A 14,611-nucleotide genomic window follows, 5' to 3' on the forward strand; every position below is an offset into this window, starting at 1 on the left:
GTGAATTAGTGAGCGATTGATTTAGTGAGTTAGTGAGTGAGTTAGCGAGTGAATTAGAGAGAGAGTGAGTTATTAGCGAGTGACTTAGTGAGCGAGTGAGTTAGTTAGTGAGCGAGTGAGTGAGTTAGTGAGTGAGTTAGCGAGTGAATTAGTGAGCGAGTGAGTTAGTGAGCGAGTGAGTTAGTGAGCGAGCGAGTGAGTGAGTTAGTGAGTGCGTTAACGAGTGAGTTAGTGAGCGAGTGAGTTAGTGAGCGAGTGAGTGAGCAAGCGAGTGAGTTAGTGAGTTAGTGAGTTAGCGAGTGAATTAGTGAGCAACTGATTTAGTGAGTTAGTGAGTAAGTTAGCGAGTGAATTAGTGAGCGAGTGAGTTAGTGAGCGAGTGAGTGAGTTAGTGAGCGAACGAGCGAGTGAGTGAGTTAGTGAGCGAGTGAGTTAGTGAGCGAGTGAGTTAGTGAGTTAGTGAGTTAGCGAGTTAATTAGTGAGCGACTGATTTAGTGAGTTAGTGAGTTAGTGAGTGAGTTAGCGAGTGAATTAGTGAGCGAGTGAGTTAGTGAGCGAGTGAGTGAGCGAGCGAGTGAGTTAGTGAGTTAGTGAGTTAGCGAGTGAATTAGTGAGCGAGTGAGTTAGTGAGCGAGTGAGTGAGTTAGTGAGCGAGCGAGTGAGTGAGTTAGTGAGCGAGTGAGTTGGTAAGCGAGCGAGTGAGTGAGGTAGTGAGTGAGTGAGTTAGTGAGCGAGTGAGTGAGTTAGTGAGCGAGTGAGTGAGTGAGTTAGTGAGCAAGTGAGTTGGTAAGTGAGCGAGTGAGCGAGTTAGTGAGCAAGTGAGTTGGTAAGCGAGCGAGTGAGCGAGTTAGTGAGCGAGTGAGTGAATTAGTGAGCGAGCAAGTGAGTTAGTGAGCGAGTGAGTTGGTAAGCGAGCGAGTGAGCGAGTTAGTGAGCAAGTGAGTTGGTAAACGAGCGAGTAAGTGAGTTAGTGAGCGAGTGAGTGAATTAGTGAGCGAGCAAGTGAGTTAGTGAGCGAGTGAGTTGGTAAGCGAGCGAGTGAGTGAGTTAGTGAGCGAGTAAGTTGGTAAGCGAGCGAGCGAGTGAGTGAATTAGTGAGCGAGTGAATGAGTTAGTGAGCGAGTGAGTTGGTGAGCGAGTGAGTGAGTTAGTGAGCGAGTCAGTGAGTTAGTGAGCGAGTGAGTTAGTGAGCGAGTGAGTGAGTTAGTGAGTTAGTTAGCTAGTGAGCGAGTGAATGAGTTATTGAGCGAGTGAGTTGGTGAGCGAGTGAGTGAGTTAGTGAGCCAGTGAGTGAGTTAGTGAGCGAGCGAGTTAGTGAGTGAGTGAGTTCGTGAGCGAGTGAGTGAGTTAGTGAGCGAGTGAGAGAGTGAGTGAGTTAGTGAGCGAGTGAGTGAGTTAGTTAGCTAGTGAGCGAGTGATTGAGTTAGTGAGCGAGTGAGAGAGTGAGTGAGTTAGTGAGCGAGTGAGTGAGTTAGTTAGCTAGTGAGCGAGTGAGTGAGTTAGTTAGCTAGTGAGAGAGTGAGTTAGTTAGCTAGTGAGCGAGTGATTGAGTTAGTGAGCGAGTGAGAGAGTGAGTGAGTTAGTGAGCGAGTGAGTGAGTTAGTTAGCTAGTGAGCGAGTGAGTGAGTTAGTTAGCTAGTGAGAGAGTGAGTTAGTTAGCTAGTGAGCGAGTGAGTGAGTTAGTTGGCTAGTGAGCGAGTGAGTGAGTTAGTTAGCTAGTGAGCGAGTGAGTGAGTTAGTGAGCGAGTGAGTGAGTTAGTTAGCTAGTGAGTGAGTTCCCTACCCACGTGATTAACCAACTCGCCGAGTCTCACTACGACGCGCCTCTTCTGCGCGTCGTTTCGGGGGTGATGCCCCAAACGTTTTCATTGCCGCGCGCTCAGAGCTTCTGCAGCCTTCAGTTTCCGAAGACTCCGAGAATGAATCAGAGAGCTGTGCACCGATCCACCTGTACACGCTCACCCCACCACGATGTAGACAAAGATCCCCCGTACAAATTTCGATTTAAAGCTTTCGTGACTGCAAGGCTTCATCTTCTTTGGTTCTATCGGTTAAGTCACGTAGAATGAGAATAAAATAATTAATTGATAAAATAAAATAACACAATAATATTCTCACGACGGTGCGGACACAACACAAGCGGCCTTCATCAGGTGAAGGGACGAGAGAATATTATTGTGTTATTTTATCAATTCATTATTTTATTCTCATTCTACGTGACTTTACCGAAAGAACCAAAGAAGATGAATCCCCCGTACAGCCTTAAACAGACTGTTGGGGCAAGCGCTGTTTGCGAGCACCAATGACGACCGGTGCACGACGGGATGGCTGGCTAACACGACGCCCGTCCGTCTTTGTCTACCCAGTGGTGATGTTGGCACACCCCTCTAGGCACTTATTTGAGGCTGAGGTGACCTAGGGGAGGCACAGGGACCGCTTCGAATTCTCGCCACTGCGATTGATCGCGAGGGGGAATTGAATTCGGGTCGCCGGGTTCGTAGAGCAGAGCGTGCTAACCAATGCGCCACCACTCTCTCACACACACTCACACACAACCCACAATCACACTCACACACAACCCACAATCACACACTCACACACACTCACACACACTCACACACAACCCACAATCACACACACTCACACACACAACCCACAATCACACATACTCACACACACAACCCACAATCACACACACTCACACACAACCCACAATCACACTCACACACAACCCACAATCACACACTCACACACACTCACACACACTCACACACAACCCACAATCACACACACACAACCCACAATCACACACACTCACACACACAACCCACAATCACACACACTCACACACAACCCACAATCACACACACACAACCCACAATCACACACACTCACACACACAACCCACAATCACACATACTCACACACACAACCCACAATCACACACACTCACACACAACTCACAATCATACACACACAACCAACAATCACACACACTCACACACACAACCCACAATCACACACACAACCCACAATCACACACAATCCACAATCACACACAGACAACCCACAATCACACACTCACACACAACCCACAATCACACACACTCACACACACAACCCACAATCACACACACTCACACACAACCCACACACACTCACACACAACCCACAATCACACACTCAACCTACCATCACACACACAATCACACACACACAACCCACAATGACACACACTCACACACAACCCACAATCACACACGCTTACACACACTCACACACACTCACACACACAACCCACAATCACACACAATCCACAATCACACACAGACAACCCACAATCACACACTCACACACAACCCACAATCACACACACTCACACACACAACCCACAATCACACACACTCACACACAACCCACACACACTCACACACAACCCACAATCACACACTCAACCTACCATCACACACACAATCACACACACACAACCCACAATGACACACACTCACACACAACCCACAATCACACACGCTTACACACACTCACACACACTCACACACACAACCCACAATCACACACACTCACACACACACAACCCACAATTACACACACTCACACACACTCACACACAATCACGCACACTCACACACAACCCACAATCACACTCACACACAACCCACAATAACAAACTCACACACACTCACACACAACCCACAATCACACACACACAACCCACAATCACACACACTCACACGCACAACCCACAATCACACACTCACACACAACCCACAATCACACACACACAACCCACAATCACACACACTCACACACACAACGCACAATCACACATACTCACACACACAACCCACAATCACACACACTCACACACAACTCACAATCACACACACACAACCCACAATCACACACACTCACACACACAACCCACAATCACACACACACACACAACCCACAATCTCACACACAACCCACAATCACACTCACACACAATCCACAATCACACACAGACAACCCACAATCACACACACTCACACACAACCCACAATCACACACACTCACACACAACCCACACACACTCACACACAACCCACAATCACACACACTCACACACAACCCCCAATCACACACACACAACCCACAATCACACACACTCACACACAACCCACACACACTCACACACAACCCACAATCACACACTCAACCTACAATCACACACACAATCACACACACAACCCACAATGACACACACTCACACACAACCCACAATCACACACGCTCACACACACTCACACACACTCACACACACAACCCACACTCACACACACTCACACACACTCACACACAACCCACAATCAGACACACTCACACACACACAACCCACAATTACACACACTCACACACACTCACACACAATCACGCACACTCACACACAACCCACAATCACACACACAATCACACACACAACCCACAATCACACACACTCACACACAACCCACAATCACACACTCACACACAACCCACACACACTCACACACAACCCACAATCACACACTCAACCTACAATCACACACACAATCACACACACAACCCACAATGACACACACTCACACACACAACCCACAATCACACACACACTCACCCACACACAACCCACAATCACACACACTCACACACTTACACACAACCCACAATCAGACACACACACAACCCACAATCACACACACACACACTCACACACAATCACGCACACTCACACACAATCACGCACACTCACACACAATCACACACACTCACACACAACCCACAATCACACACTCACACACAACCCACAATCACACACTCACACACAACCCACACACACTCACACACAACCCACAATCACACACTCAACCTACAATCACACACACAATCACACACACAACCCACAATGACACACACTCACACACACAACCCACAATCACACACACACTCACCCACACACAACCCACAATCACACACACTCACACACTTACACACAACCCACAATCAGACACACACACAACCCACAATCACACACACACACACTCACACACAATCACGCACACTCACACACAATCACGCACACTCACACACAATCACACACACTCACACACAACCCACAATCACACACACACACACAACCCACAATCACACACCGCATCACTCGCACAAGACGCACGTACACACACAGCGCGTGCGCGCAAAGCACTCACATCGCTCTCACACTTATTTCCTGAAGAAGCACGTGGAGCGAAACGTCGGACACCGTTCCGAACAACACGCCACGGGAGGTGGGGAACACCCCATCGCTCTCCCACCATCACCCCGCGCACTCCCCCACAAGGTCCCTGAGTCAGCGGGGGGAGGCGGGGGGGAGGGGGGGTGGGGGGGAGGGGGTGGGGGTTGAAGTTGCGAGGGGGCACGGGGTCGGAGTCTCGCGAGGGGGGGGGGTGAGGGGGGAGGGGCGGGGGAGCCATTGGTGTGCGAGTCACGTGCGGGGCTAGGGGGGAGGGGTAAGGGGGGGTATGAGGGGGGGGGGGGGGCGAGGCGGCAGACGCTCCCGGTAATGAGTCGCGCTCATTATCTCCCTGCCACCATTCGCCCTCCGCACCCAGCCCCCCTCCCCCCAGCTCCCTCCCACCGCCATCAATTAGCCGCCAGCCCGGGCTCTAGCAGTGATCCCCCCCCCCCCCCTCTACCAGCCCCCTCCCCCCTCCCTGCGTCTCTCCCACCCAAGCGCCCTCATCACCTCCACAACCTCCAATGTCCCCCCGCCCCCATCAGCTGCGGTAATTTCCCTGCGAACTTGAAATCACGAGCTGTCGAATTCTTGGCGCAAAACCAAATCTGGAATCTGACCCCCCCCCCTCGTCCCCCCCCCTCGCCCCCCCCCTCGCACCCCCCCCTCGCCCCCCCCCACCTCAAACAACTCGCGCGGCTCTCTCGCGAGTAGTGCCGGCAGTTGATAATATGGGGGGGGGGGGCACGTTCATGAACCCCCCTTCCCCCCCTTTCCCTCCCCCGCCACAACTCCCTCCCCCCCATTGCCTCTGTTGCCCATCCACGAGTGTGGAGGTGAACGGGTGGGGGTGAACGCGTGGGGGTGAACGGGTGGGGGTGAACGGGTGGAGGTGAACGGGTGGGGTGAACGGGTGGGGGTGAACGGGTGGGGGTGAACGCGTGGGGGTGAACGCGTGGGGGTGAACGGGTGGGGGTGAACGGGTGGGGGTGAACACGTGGGGGTGAACACGTGGGGTGAACGGGTGGGGGTGAACGGGTGGGGGTGAACGCGTGGGGTGAACGGGTGGGGGTGAACGGGTGGGGGTGAACGCGTGGGGGTGAACGGGTGGGGGTGAACGGGTGGGGGTGAACGCGTGAGAGTGTACGGGTGGGGGTGAACGGGTGGGGGTGAACGGGTGGAGGTGAACGCGTGGGGTGAACGCGTGGGGTGAACGCGTGGGGTGCCCTCTCCATCCCCCTCCAACTATCCAACGCCGACCTTGCTGGTCAACAGGAGTCGACCAAATCGCCGCCTCCTCTAAGTTTCTCTCGAGCGGCAGATTCTTCCTCCAGCGGTGTCTCTGCATATAAATAAAATATATATATATACAAAACTTATTTAACTGATTCTTTTATTCCCCCAGGTAAAATGCCCATTGAGCTGCTACGTCGCTCTTTTTCAGAAGCGACCTATCCATCACAAATAAGAGCTCAACGAAGTGGGCTTATCATCATCACCACGTGGACATTTATAGCAGCCAAATATACTCTAAACGCGTGGTGACGTTGATTCTAAACGTGGAGGAGGAAAAAAACCGATGGACCCGGATTAAAAATCCACGCGACAACGGGGAGAGAGAGAGAGAGAGACACCGCAAACTCCAAATAGGGTCGGGATCGAACCCACGGACCTCCTGCGTACTAGGCGCGGAAGTTAAAATCTCCTAGCCACCGTGGCACCCAAACATCTCTCCCCCTCTCCCCTCTCCCCCGATGTCTCTCCGTCTCTCCCCTCTGCTGCTGCTGCCCCCAGTACCTACCGGGGGCAGCTGCGCGCCGCGCTGTTATTTACCCAGCATTAGCGCGGCTGCTGCGATGAGTGAGACCGCAGACGCCCCATCGCATCCCCCGACCCCCAGCCCCGCCCTTCCCCAAGAGTCGTACGTCAGCTGGTTCGTGGTGGTGGTGGTGGTGGGAGGCAATGGTGGGTAAGATGGACCGCGTTTTATCCGCCACGAGTCGGCGTCTAATTTGCGGCAATATTTTAGCTGTTAGGGGATGAGGCGCGCAAAATCGCGCGCGTCCGGCGCCAATGCGTCACGCGACGGTGGGCGCGAGCGGCGTCGCGGATTTTTTGCGGGAGCTGCCTCGGATTTCTTTTATCCCCTTGCTCATCGCTGGCAACTCGCCCGTCGCGTCGTCGTGAGTGGGTGGTGTGGGGGGTGGGGGGGGCGGCTGCGGTGTAGAAGCGTGAGATGGGGGGGGGGGGCTGAGGAGGATGGGGGGTGGGGGCGCTGACCCTGAGTTGTGTGAACAATTCACGTACCTGCCTCCCTCTCCCCGCCCCCACCCCCCCCATTGATCTCTTTCTCTGATCGCCCTTCACACCGACGTCGGGGTCTCGATTGGCGGTGGGAGGGGGGGGGTGGCTTCAGGCAAGCCGAGGGGTGGGGAGAAGGGAGGATGGGTGGAGGTTAATTGGTGACCTTTAATCCGGAAACCACTTCTGTCGGTCTCTCCCAAATGCCTTGCCCCTTGCAGCGAATCAGCGGCCACGCCATTCGAGACTCGGAATCCACGCGGCCAGCGTTTCGAAGCGCCACCCCCCCCCCCCCCCCTCCCGGGCCAGTGTGAGAACGGTGGCCCGCGCAAGTGGGTGCCACGGAGCTACTGTCTGAGATCCCTTCCAGTGACCCACTTGGCAGCGCTGCCTCGAAGCCAAAAACACAACGAGGCATTTCGATTTAAAGCTTTCGTGACTGCAAAGGATTCATCTTCTTTGGTTCTTTCGGTAAAGTCACCACGTAGAATGAGAATAAAATAAAAAAAATTGATAAAATAAAATAACACAATAAAATTCTCACGACGTTTCGGCCACAACACAAGCGGCCTTCATCAGGTGAAGGGACGAGACTGTCTGGAGGACAGCGCTGGGTTTGGCTGTGTGTCGCTCCAGCGCTGTCCTCCAGACAGTCTCGTCCCTTCACCTGATGAAGGCCGCTTGTGTTGTGGCCGAAACGTCGTGAGAATTTAATTGTGTTATTTTATCAATTAATTATTTTATTCTCATTCTACGTGACTTTACCGAAATAACCAAAGACGACAACGAGGCATTGTTTCCTTGAAGACACAAGCCCAGGATGTGTGTCCGCCGGAATCTCCCCAACCTCAGTGTGAAAGTATCACTAACGGAGATTTAGAATAAAAATTATAATAATAAAAGCTGTCAGGATAGCTCGGAATCTTCGGTATATAATCATCGTCAGCCATGAGTTATCCACTGCTGGATGAGAGCCTCGCCCGAAGCGCGCTGTGATGCAACTCAAAATTGGGCAGCATCGGCGCACGTGATGTTCGCATTGCCAGAGCACGGCTGTCACGGCAGTGACGTCACAGCGGTGTTCGTGAAAGTCACTCGCACGTGACTCTCTGTCTCTCGTAAGGAAATAAGAGAGTGATAGTGGTGGAGTCACAGTGAGAGAGAGAGTGAGTGATGTGTGTGCACTCTACGTAGCCAAAGGTGCGGATGATGGTGAACGTGATAGAACTAGAGAGAGAGAGACCGATAGTGAGAGAGTGATGGTGAGAGAGTGATGGTGAGAGAGTGATGGTGAGAGAGTGATGGTGAGAGTGTGATGGTGAGAGTGTGATGTGAGAGTGTGATGGTGAGAGAGTGGTGGTGAGAGAGTGATAGTGAGAGAGTGATGGTGAGAGTGTGATGGTGAGAGTGTGATGTGAGAGTGTGATGGTGAGAGTGTGATGGTGAGAGAGTGGTGGTGAGAGAGTGATGGTGAGAGAGTGATGGTGAGAGTGTGTGAGAGAGAGAGTGTGAGAGTTATACAGAGAGTGATAGTGAGAGAGTGGTGGTGATAGAGTGTGAGATTGAGAGTGAGAGTTATACAGAGAGTGAGTGTGAGAGAGTGATGGTGTGAGAGTGGTGGTGAGAGAGTGATGGTGACAGAGTGTGAGATTGAGAGAGAGAGTTATACAGAGGGTGATAGTGAGAGAGTGATAGTGAGAGAGTGGTGGTGAGAGAGTGTGAGATTAAGAGAGAGAGAGAGTGTGAGAGTTATACAGAGGGTGATAGTGAAAGAGTGATGGTGATAGAGTGGTCGTGAGAGTGATAGTGAGAGAGTGAGTGTGAGAGTGTGATGGTGAGAGTGTGATAGTGAGAGAGTGTGAGATTAAGAGAGAGAGAGAGAGTGTGAGAGTTATACAGAGGGTGATAGTGAGAGAGTGATGGTGCGAGAGTGGTGGTGAGACAGTGTGAGAATGAGAGAGTATGAACGTGAGAGAGTGAATGAGAGTGACAAATAATAGCCTCGCGCGCAGAGAGAGCGGTCGGTGGTGGTGGTGGGGGGGGGGGAAGAGTTGGAGAGAATGATATTCTGAGAGTGAGAGCGAGAGTGTGAGAGTGCAAGGCTACCCCACCCCTCCCCCCAGCCTTTGTTAGCGGCTAATTGTCAGGGAAGGCTGTGTAATTAAGCTACAAGGGGTGGCCATTAATCAGTCTTATGGAGGTGTGGGAAAGGGGACGCGGCACGACTCCCCGTGGGGATGTTAATTGCTTTTTTGTAGCCTTGGAGAAGAATGGCTCCCCCCCCCCCCCCACTCACCCCCTCCATCCTCCCACCTACCTCCCTAACTCATCACAGCACCCCCCCCCCCAGCCCCCCACACCCCACCGCTTTCCTGTCCCTCGGCAAGAGTGAGCGGCGCGTGGGGTGTGGTGGAGAAGAAGGAGGGGGCGATGTAAATTATGCAGCAGCAGCAGCAGTGACGGGAGCTGGGGGACAAGCAGGGGAAAGCATGCTCTGTCTGCTGCTACATCCGCAATTGTTGCCGTATGGGGATGATGTTGAGATAGCGGGGAGCCAGAGGAGCGAGAGAGCGTGGGGAGGGGGCCCTATCCCGCCTCTTGCCTCCGTGAGTCGCGGCGTCGGCACGGTGGGCGCTGAGCTGGTGGCGGCGCTCTGCGACGACTCTGAGACGGCAGTGGCCACCGGGGGAGGCCTTCGTCCAGCGGTGGATTGCGCATGGCAAGATGATGGTCATGTTAGATGTACCACGGTGTCGAGGAGGTGTTAAATACCTCGCCTGATATGCAGGAGGTCGTGGGTTTGATCGCGACCCTTAAGCCTGCTGTATATTTGGAGTTTGCTTCTCTCTCTCTCTCCGTGGTCGCGTGGATTTTTCTCTCTGGGTCCTCCGGTTTTCCCTTCAACACTTAGATTCAACATCACGCGTGTGGAGTATTTTGGCTTCTGCTATACATTTCCACGTGATGATGAGCCACTTCATTGGGCTATCATTTGTGGCCAGGACGCTTCTGAAAAAGAGCCGTACAGCTCGGTGAACCTGACCTGGTAAAATAAAAAAAATAGTTACGTTTAGGAATAAGAATAATATAAAAGAAGCCACTTCATTGGGCTATCAGTTGTGGCCATGTCGCTATAATTTGTGGCCAGGTGGCTGCTTCTGAAAAAGAGCTCAGTAGGCTTGACCTGGTAAAACACAAATAGTTACGTTTAAATTTTGATTTAAAGCTTTCGTGACTGCAGGGATTCATATTCTTGGTTCTTTCGGTAAAATCACCACGTTAGAAGGGAAACAATAAAATAATAAAAATATGAAACAATACAATTCTCATGACGTTTCGACTGCAACACAAGCAATCATCATCATTATTTTATTGTTTCCCTTCTACGTGGTGCCTTTACCGAAAGAACCAAGAATATAGTTACGTTTAGTAAAAATAATAATGCAAAATGCCCTTTATTTAACCGGGGAAGACTCACAAGGTCTCAAGATTGCTATGCACAGGGAGGGTGCCGCCACCACTCGGGATATTTGGGTCCGTGTAGAATGAAAACTCCACCACAGGGGGGTTCATGGTCAAACCGTTCCGTAAATATGGATTCAAGAATCCGTTGCTGTCACTGATGGTTGACTTCGCAGCCCCGAGCCTACGACACCTGGCATTAGCAGGCAGTCTCCCATGCAAGTGCTAAGCAGGGTCACGCCTGGTTAGCTTCCCAGATCCGACTAGATGGGGCGCATCCCGAGTAATCTTATTCCCGTAATTAAATTAAATATTACATACATTAAAAAATGCATCGATTCACCAATTATTTATCAATTGTCATATCTATTTCACAACCCTGTGTCATTATTCAAATTGACCATATTTCACTACGGTGGTCAATGTGAAATGGTTAGTCGTCGCCGGATTCATAGCACGATTCGCTAACCACTGCGCCACCGCTCTCCCATACATCCGTCTGAATGGAGTACATTCCTGCCGTTTAGTTAGAAGGGTGGGTGGAGGGGAGTAGAGTGAGGTGAGAGGTAGGAGAGTGGGTGGAGGGGAGTAGAGTGGGGTGAGAGGGGAGAGGTAGGAGAGAGCGTGGAGGGGAGTAGAGTGGGGTGAGAGGGGAGAGGTAGGAGAGTGGGTGGAGGGGAGTAGAGTGAGATGAGAGGGGAGAGGTAGGGGAGTGGGTGGAGGGGAGTAGAGTGAGATGAGAGGGGAGAGGTAGGAGAGTGGGTGGAGGGGAGTAAAGTGAGATGATAGGGGAGAGGTAGGAGAGTGCATGGGGCGGGGGGGGGGTATTAGTAGGCAGGGGCGAGTCCAGGGCTATCTCTGATCTTGTGGTTGGTTCAATGGCTGTAGCCACTGCCGGAGCAACATCCCACGGGGTTGGGGGGGGGGGGTGTTGAGAAGCGGGGGGCTCGAGCCTCCAAGAATGAAGTAGCGAGTCTGACCGAGAGCGCTGCGCTGACAAACGGCGTTGTGTTGGTGTCAGGTCACTGGAGCCGAAATCTTGAACGTGTCAAGAATGAGGGGTCGGCTTGAGCGACGTCGCTCCCGAGTCGGTGCTCTTCCACGTCCCTCTGACACGAGGACTTCACAATCGCGGCGCAGTTCTCAGGGCACGCGCTCTCTCTCTCTCTCTCGCGCCACACAGAAGTCACGTGGTTTACGGGAGGCTTGAGCTGGTTTGTTTAGATGTGGATTGTGAATGATGATGTTTTTGACACTGCGTGTAATGGACTTTGTTCGTGAGTTTCATCCTGCCGGCAGTCTGGTAAACCGGACATTGTTGAGTTCAAATCCCGCCATGTAAATAATTTAACCCATCATCCCTGCGGGGTCCATAAAACGAGTACCACTTTGTAGGAACTCTAAAACGATGTTTCCTGCCTGTAGTGTGACGAAAATAACTTCCCTGAGTATTTAATATCGTCATTAATATTTAGTTTCAATTTCCACAATTCACAATAGTGGGTGTATATAGATATACTGGACCGGCCATGGAAACGTGCAATTTCCACCATTGACTCAGGGCTGTGAACTGGTACGAGCCCCGCTTCGTGCCAACTCACGTGCCCGTGCTGGGAGTTGGTTGATGAGTTTGTGGGCTGGGGGTGATGGGACCTGCCCCCTTCTCCCTGCTCCCCCCTCCACCCCTCTGCTCCCCCTTCTATCTGCTCCCCCATGCTCCCTCTCGCCCCACGCGGCACCAAGAGTCACCCCCATCCCGTCCCCCGGGTTGCGACACGTGTGTGTGTGTAAGGGAGGGGGGCGGTGGCGCAGTGGTTAGCGCACTGTGCTACGAACCTGAACACCAGGGTTCGATTCCCGCTCACGGATAACACCAGTGACGATTACTGGAACCGGTCCTGGGCCTCCCCTAGGTCGACTCAGCCTGAAATGAGTACCTGGCGCGGTGTGCAAACATCGCCACTGTGAAGACATCGGCGGTCGGGCGTGGTGCTGTCCACCCACCCCTTCGTTCGTCGTGTCGGCCTTCATAAGTGCTGCTACTCGCTAACAACACTTGCCTCAACAGTCTGTCGTGGCTATGCGGGGGGGGGGGGTATGGCGTCTTTGTCTTTGTGAAAGCGGTGACAGGTATTCACCGCCGAGTGCCGCTAACGAGGGGACGCGGGTTGCTCACGCCAGGAAGAGGAGCCCAATGATTAATCACCGCTTAAACGGGGGGTTAATCACCACGGTGCGCTCAGCCAGGCATCCACTGCCGCACGTGTACGCACGTGTGTGTGTGTGCGGGGGGGGGGGAGCGGTGGGGCGGTGGTTAGCGCACGGCGTCACGAACCGGACGCTCAGCCACGCCATCCACTATCACGCGCGCGTGAGTATTATTGAGTGTTTGTGACTCGTAGCACTAGCCCCAACAGTCTGTTGGGGCGGTCTTTGTGTGCGAGTGTGCTGAGCAGTGGCGCACTGGTTAAGGGACTGCGCTACTGGTTAAGGTACTGCGCTACTGGTTAAGGGACTGCGCTACTGGTTAAGGTACTGCGCTACTGGTTAAGGGACTGCGCTACTGGTTAAGGTACTGCGCTACTGATTAAGGTACTGCGCTACTGGTTAAGGTACTGCGCTACTGGTTAAGGTACTGCGCTACTGGTTAAAGTACTACGCTACTGAACCCGGCGACTTGAGTTCGATTCCCAATAATCGTGTGTAAAATATCGACACTCGTGACACTAAAGCTGCCGAGCGCGATGCTGGCCACGCACCCCTTCGTGTGCCGTGTTGTCCTTCACAGCACTTGCCCCAACATTATGTTCGGGCTCTATGAGAGATATTTGTCTTTGTGTGAGCGTGTGCGGTGGGGTAGTTAGCGCACTACGCTACGAACCTGGCCAACTTGTCGAGTTCACAATCACGAATACACACCTACACACCGATATATACCTACACGGACACACACGTCACGTGATGTACTCTCCACTCTCCACTCTACACACACACGTCACGTGATATACTCTCCACTCTACACACACACGTCACGTGGTGTACTCTCCACTCTACACACACGTCACGTGATGTACTCTCCACTCTACACACACGTCACGTGATGTATTCTCCACTCTACACACACACGTCACGTGATGTACTCTCCACTCTACACACACACGTCACGTGATATACTCTCCACTCTACACACACACGTCACGTGGTGTACTCTCCACTCTACACACACGTCACGTGATGTACTCTCCACTCTACACACACACACGTCACGTGATGTACTCTACACACACACGTCACGTGATGTACTCTCCACTCTACACTCTACACACACGTCACGTGATGTATTCTCCACTCTACACACACACGTCACGTGATGTACTCTCCACTCTACACACACACACGTCACGTGATGTACTCTCCACACACACACACGTCACGTGGTGTACTCTCCACTCGCCATTAGCCCGGCTAATGTGCTGTGGCGGCCCAACCTGTCGCTCCTCCACTTGAGGAGGTGGGGGCCGCTGATGTAGGGGGGGGAGGGGGCGGGGCTGAATCCCACCCTCTCCTCCGTC

This window comes from Petromyzon marinus, chromosome 25 (genome assembly GCF_048934315.1).
Source record: "Petromyzon marinus isolate PM22_M1 ecotype Great Lakes invasive population chromosome 25, UKy_Petmar_22M1.pri1.0, whole genome shotgun sequence".
Lineage (NCBI taxonomy): Eukaryota > Metazoa > Chordata > Hyperoartia > Petromyzontiformes > Petromyzontidae > Petromyzon > Petromyzon marinus.